Raw genomic sequence first — 7,500 nt, forward strand, 5'->3', positions numbered from 1 at the left:
CAGGAAAACTGACGAAATGGGGTCTTATTTCATCAGGACAATGCTGCAGCATGCAAGTCCTTGGTTTAATGGCTGCTATGTGTACCTGTGGGTCTGGACTGGTTGATTACCTACTCTGTACTTTGTGTGTTTGAACTGGCTGATCTTCCTCCCTGTTTTTCTTATTTGTGGGTTTGAACTGGCTGATCACCCACCCTGTTCTTATTTGGCCGCATCTATCATCTGTTCCCAAACATGAAAAAAACACTTGGCTGGGAACCAGTGTCGCAGTGATGATGACGTCATACCTACTGCCGATAACTTCTTTGACCAACAAGACGAAAACTTGTTCCCTAATGGGGTTCAAGCACTGAAACCCTGATGGAAGAAGTGTGTGGACTGTAAGGGTGACTATGTAGAAACGTAAACCTCATTTTAGTTACATCCCATGAGAGTATCTTGGTTCGCCTATGAACTTTTCAAGCCGACCCTCGTACTACGGACGTGATTAAAATGCCACAGGAAAGAATCGCAAAGCGGAGTGTACAAGTGGAGCCCGTTGGCAGGTCACCTAGGGGCAGAACAAGAACGAAATGGTTGAATAATATCTATAGTGACATTTGGTCATGCATGGGAATCCAAGCGGAAATTTTAATGACTGCTGCTTCTGATAGGATCCTGTGGGGATGGGGAGATTTCTGACGATCCGACCCCGACGATCATCCTAGGAATAGTAAACGGAAAACGTGGCTGGATGGATATTGTAATAAAGTTGTTGCTGAATTCCTATAAGCTCCATACAGAAAACATAATTGGCCTTGTCAGTCGGAAATCGGCGTTACTCTTAATAGAAGACTAGCTTTTGGGATTGGATTTTGTCAATTATTTTCCAGTAATGTATGTTGTTTTCCGTATATATATATATATACATTTTTATATTTTCTTATCTATAGTTAGATTCTTCATAGACAGAAAAAAAATGATTTCTTTTTCTGTTTGAGCAGTGAAAGACTTCAACCAACTGACAGCTAGAATTACAATTTATTTCTATTTTAATATTCAGAAAATATTCTTTATTTCAGCTAAAGATGGAGTTTTTCTCAAATACAATTACTCGACCTGCTAAAAGTAGCTGCTAATTCTCTGTCAGATGAAGCTCTACCATCTTTAAAAAAAACAAATGGTCACATTGAAAAACGTGACTTGGATAAATACAACTGGAATGCCTATGGTCATAGGTCAGATCGATCGCAACTAAGCCAGAAGTCTGGTGATTTGTATGGACCAACCCAATTCTTCCGCTTTAGACTTTCTGATCTTTCAAAGCAGTTTTCGTATATTCAACCTAATAGCCAATATCTTCAGCAAGATGTTCGATATGTTCATTTCTAGATCTGCCGATACCTGGTATGTCCATGGATAGGTTCCCAGAGAAGGGAATCGCTGGATGTTTCATCCTTGCTTCTCCGGTAGTGATGAGAACAATATCTTTTTCTTTCTCTGATTCCCCAGGGCTAAAGAACAACAGCAACAGCATCCTCCTCCTCCTCATCAACATCATCATCAGCAGCAACAACATCATCATCATAAACAACATCATCATCATCATCATCATCAATACCACCACCACCACCACCATCACCATATCACCACCACCACCAAAAACAACAGCAGCAGCATCAGCACCTGCCGTAAAAGCTTTCTTATCTGAAACGTTAGATCTTCCTCTTAAATTTCCGATCTTCTGTTCGACTTGCACAAAAAACATTCCTCTCCGTTACTCTGAGTATCGTTAACAAATTAATACTCTGTTAATTATCAAATAATGTTAAGTATAGCAACCACCACCACCACCACCACCACCACCACCACCGCCACCGCCACCACCACCAGCGCCACCACCACCACCACCACCACCACCGCCACCACCACCACCACCGCCACCGCCGTTGCAACTCCCGTCGCCGCTACTGCCGCCATCATTACCACAGCTACAATTACAACCGCCACAACGGCAATCACCACCACCACCGTCAGCCACCACCACAAGCTCCATCACCATCACGGACAAAACCACCACCACCACCAACAACAACAACAACACCACTACCACCATCACCTCCCACTACCACCACCACCACAGCAATAAAAGACAACTAGCAAAAACAAAATCTACTTCTATTAATACGTCTAATATTAACTACCACCGTTAGTACAACCACCATTACTACTACAAACTTTCACCACCACCACCACCACCACCACCACCCACTACCACTACTAGTACTACTACTACCACCACTACTACTACTATATTGTCTTGAATGCAGTCTTAATGATTTAGCAATATTTCACACAAAACATGATTTCTCAGCAATGTTAGAGAACTTGAAACACTTATTGAAAATATATTCAGAAAATATACAGAAATTCTTAAAACATGTTGACCAATATCATTATATGTAATATATCATATATTTAAGTGTAATGTTCTTTCTCTTTCTCAATTCTCGCTCCATCTCTTTCGCTCTCTCTCTCTCTCTCTCTCTCTCTCTCTCTCTCTCTCTCATTGTTACTTTCTGTTATTTAAAACATTTCTTTTATATATTTTTCGTCGTGTGTGTTTTGTGAGATAAGTCATCTTTTAGTATAAACACATGAATTAAAAGATAAACTTTTGACATGACATTCTGAATAATAATAATAATAGTAGTCGTAGTAGTAGTAGTAGTAGTAGTAGTAGTAGTAGTAGTAGTAATAATAATAATAAAAAAAAGATAGAGCAAAAAAAAACAAGCAAACAATCAAAATATTTCATCTTAAACAACGATGACGTTTGTTGTTTTGTTTATAATTTTTTAAACATTTCACATACCTTTTACTCACGCTAACAAATACGTATGTACGCATGTGTGTACACACGCATAGACACACACACACACACATACATGCATACACACACACACACACACACACACGTAAATGTCGAACGATGAAAATGAGTGCTTGACACCGCATTGGTGGATAGAATTTCTTTATTTGTGAATTATAATAAGAGATTAATATGAATCATTGGATTCATATTAAGAAAACTAGGGAAATGTCTTAATTTTTCAAGCCGATCACACGGGGAAAGTGTTCGCCCCCATTTTGGAAAACACACCCATATATATATATATATATATATAAAGTTAATCCAAACAAGAAAGCACAAAAAATCACAACAACGCGAGGACGTGGAAAAAATATAGTATTATTGGACGCTCAGGAAAGAAGGAGGGTTTAACGTTTCAAGCGGAGCTCTTTGTCGGAAACATAGGGAAGGAAAGATCCAGAAAAGGGAAGACTGAGGAAAAAAATCACCACGGTACACACGCGGTCACATTTTGAATGTATATATACACATACGTATGTATATATGCAAATATGGGAACAGGATGTCACCAACAGTTCAAACAATATGAAATACGTAAACAACGAAAAAAATGGAGATCAGGGCAAGTAAACACAGAGGATGGACTCTTCACCAGTGTTTGGCAGTCTATCTACTCCTCATTCCGAGCATTCAGCGATAATACGGAGTCTTGAAAAACAGTTGATCCCATAAAATCTCTTATTATAAAAGGCAGATTTTATCTGCCTCCCTTTGTCAGTTATAGAAATCTACAATATAGGATTTCTTCAATTACAATTTACCTAGCATTTTTAAGAGTAGAATGCATCGGGTCATGCCAGGTCCAGTTTTTAAAATTTAAACTCCAATTAAGCAAAATTTACAGAAAACTCACATTCTGGTGTGTATGTCAAATGCTTTTCTTAATGTGGTTTACCCACACGCACACGCACACACACAGTGTGCAACGAATAAATGAAGTAATTCACTGTGTGTGTGTTGACAGGTAGACAATAGAATGCGATGGCGATGGCGATGGCGATGTAATATTTGTTTCTGTCTATCACGCTGATAGATACATGAGTAAAATGTATGGCAAGCTAAGAGATAAGAGTGAGTGAAATGTTCTTGGAAGAGAGTAAATAGCGAGAATGATTTGAGGAAGACTTTACATTAAATAACCGTAGTGGCTTGTATATATATATATATACATACATAAGACAGTAAGGTGTGATTTGAGGGAGATTTGGCTGCTATTTTCCCAGTATGTCTACCTGCCATGTAGGGGTCTCCCTCATAGGCTCATACATACATATATACATAGATAAGACAGTAAGGTGTGATTTGGGGGAATTTGGCTGCTATTTCTACCAGGTCTAGCTACCATGTAGAGGTCCCCCTCATTGGCTCATATATATTACATACATAAGACAGTAGGTGTGATGTTTGAGGGAGATTTGGCGGCTGTTTCTACCAGGTCTGTTAGGCCTTCTCATGTAAACTCAAGCTTTCTCATGCCTTGAACATAAGACCAAAGCAGAGAAGTATTCTTTTATTCTTCTGCTTTTTCCAGCCATTGGTCTGTGGCCATGCTGGGGCAATGCCTTGAAGATTGTAGTTTAATGAATCAACTCCAGTTTTATTTTTGTAAGCATTGTACTTATTCTATCTGTTTCCTTTGTCAAACCACTAGGTGACAGGGATGTAAACAAACCAACATTCGTTGTCAAGCAGTGTGGAGGACAAACAAGCACAGACACGCACACACACACACATACATGCATACACATATACACACATACATACATACATATATATATGTGTGATATATATATTGCAGCGTGGAAGGCGTTGTAAGCCATTTAAGAAACACACAAAAACCGTTAGATTCACTTCAACATTTAAATTTAATTGCCAAAATATTTTCCTCGCTTTGAGACCGCGACCTGTTCACTGACAAAAATATCGTGCTAACAGGTCGCGGTCTCAAAGCGACGAAAATATTTTGACAAATTAAATTTAAATGTTGAAGTGAATCTAAAGGTTTTTGTGTGTTTCTTAAATGGCTTATAAACACCTTCAACGCTGCAACTGTTTTTCGTTCCAGCACACGATCTCAGATCAAGTCACTTGCTATGCAAGTACATCTCTGTAACTAATATATATTTATATATATATATATATATATATATATATATATATATATATATATTATATATATATATATATATATATATATATATATATATATGTATATTGGTAAAAACAGTAAGATAACAAAAGAAAGAAAGAGACCTCAATATTTGTAAATAGAGAAAATCTTTATATATAAAAGTGAGGTTGTGTGTCTGTCTCCTACGATTTAGATTCCTAACTACTCCCCATTTTGCCTGTGCAGTTTAACCAAAACCGGGTATATTATAGTCGTGATTCATATCGAGACCGTCTGGGTATTAGCGCGCGTCTACGATGAGTCTACGATTTAAAAAAAAATTTACCATCAATTTTTCCCATTTTTAATCCATTTTTGACATATATAAGGGAAGTAACTCTCTAAAATTTATTATTAAATCTCAGAACGTAAAAAGCTATAGTAACACCCCTCCCCCTTTGTGGTTAGCCATATTGAAATGGTTATTATACTTTACATCTCTAAAAATGCTTATATAATTATTTCCCTTACAAACCCGAGCAACGCCGGGCGATACTGCTAGTCTAAAATAAAATCTAGACCAAAGTGCCGAACCGCTAGGTTACGTGGACGTAAACACACTTACATCGGTTGTCAAGCGATTGTGGGGAGGAACAAACACAGACATTCAAACACATACACACACGCACACGCACACACACACACACACACCACACACACACACATATATACATATACGACAGGCTTCTTTCAGTTTCCGTCTACCAAAATCTGCTCACAAGTCTTTGGTCGGCCTTAGGCTATAGCAGAAGACACTTGCCCAAGGTGTCATGCAGTGGGACTGAACCCAGAACCATGTGGTTGGTAAGCAAGCTACTTACCACAGCCACTCCATACATACATGTAAGCATACATACATATATACATATGTATGTCTGTGTGTAAGTCTGAGAGAGAGAGAGAGAGAGAAAGAAAGAAAGAGAGAGAGAAAAAGACAGAGAGAGAGAGAGAGAGAGAGAGAGAGAGAGAGAGAGAGAGAGAGAGAGAGAGAGAGAGAGAGAGAGAGAGAGAGAGAGTAATTCCCATAAAACAATTTTATATCATTAGTTCCTAAGCGCCTTTCATCATAGCGTTTGTTTGGAACTCTGCATTAAATGCTGCAAATGCCGTGGCATGCTTAATCGCAACGCATCGTCAGGGGAATCTTTTATCGCATTATCTTACACAACACTGAAGTAGTCTCCTTTTGCCTTTGCTCGGTGCATCAGAGCAGGTAATGTTACCAAGTCTCGTAATGACCACACCAACCAACCAACCAACCAACAAACCAACCTGTCGGTCGTTTGGGAGCGAATCGGATGACAATAATTATCGTGGAGCTCTAGACGCAGATGTCGCAGTCGTGCATACACTTGTACACACCACACACACACTCTTCCCATTCTCTCTCTCTGTTACACACATATTATATATATACATATTATATATATATATAATTACAAATTTGGGATTTTATCAATGGAACCGCAGTTTCTATTTCAGGATAACCTTCATGGTATGGTATACTACACAGAGAAAGTTACATCCAATAAAATAATTAAATTAATGAAAGCAGTTAAAATAGCCGACTATAAAATTAATTGAAAATATATTTGTAAATATATACACACTCACACACGCACACATATTTATATATATTGTACATCTTGTATGTTCAAGGTGTAGATAAGGGCTACACTAGATCTCAGCTCCCACATACTTATCAAACAGTTGTTAATGTCAGAGCAATCTTGTTACTTATCTTCGTGCACCATTCCAACATATTGTACATATTAACTGACATTATTACTGTTAAATACGAATATTTTAAAGAAATATGGAGCACAGACGAAACGTACTGCAAACTAGAGATTTTTCGATCGGGATATCCCTCTCAACTGAGATTACTGTGTAGAGTAGCGAGAAATGTTTTTCGCTCGGCTCCATATTGTTCCTCCATGTCCTACAAACAGGAATAAAGACGAGCGTTCATCTGAATGTGCGACGGCTTTTGTTTTATAATATAAAACAATATAATCTATACACACACAGCCTCACACCCATATACATGCGTATGTGTGTCATGTATGTTATGTGTATATACATCTGCCTCTACATACATACATACATGCATACATACACACGCACAAATATATACATAATACATATATATATATGTACATATATATATTATATAATATATATATATATATATATATATATATATCTATATGTATGTATGTATATATATAATATATATATATATATATATATATTATATATATATATATATGATATTTGTATAAGTGGGCCTATATATTAAGGCTTTGTGTTCCTTCCAGCAGACAGTGTGTGGTAGAATGATGTCGCCAATACGAAATCGTGGCCAACGAACAAAGAGCTATTATATAATACAAGACGAAGTTGGAGACAATTC

This window comes from Octopus sinensis, linkage group LG12 (genome assembly GCF_006345805.1).
Source record: "Octopus sinensis linkage group LG12, ASM634580v1, whole genome shotgun sequence".
NCBI classification, from domain to species: domain Eukaryota; kingdom Metazoa; phylum Mollusca; class Cephalopoda; order Octopoda; family Octopodidae; genus Octopus; species Octopus sinensis.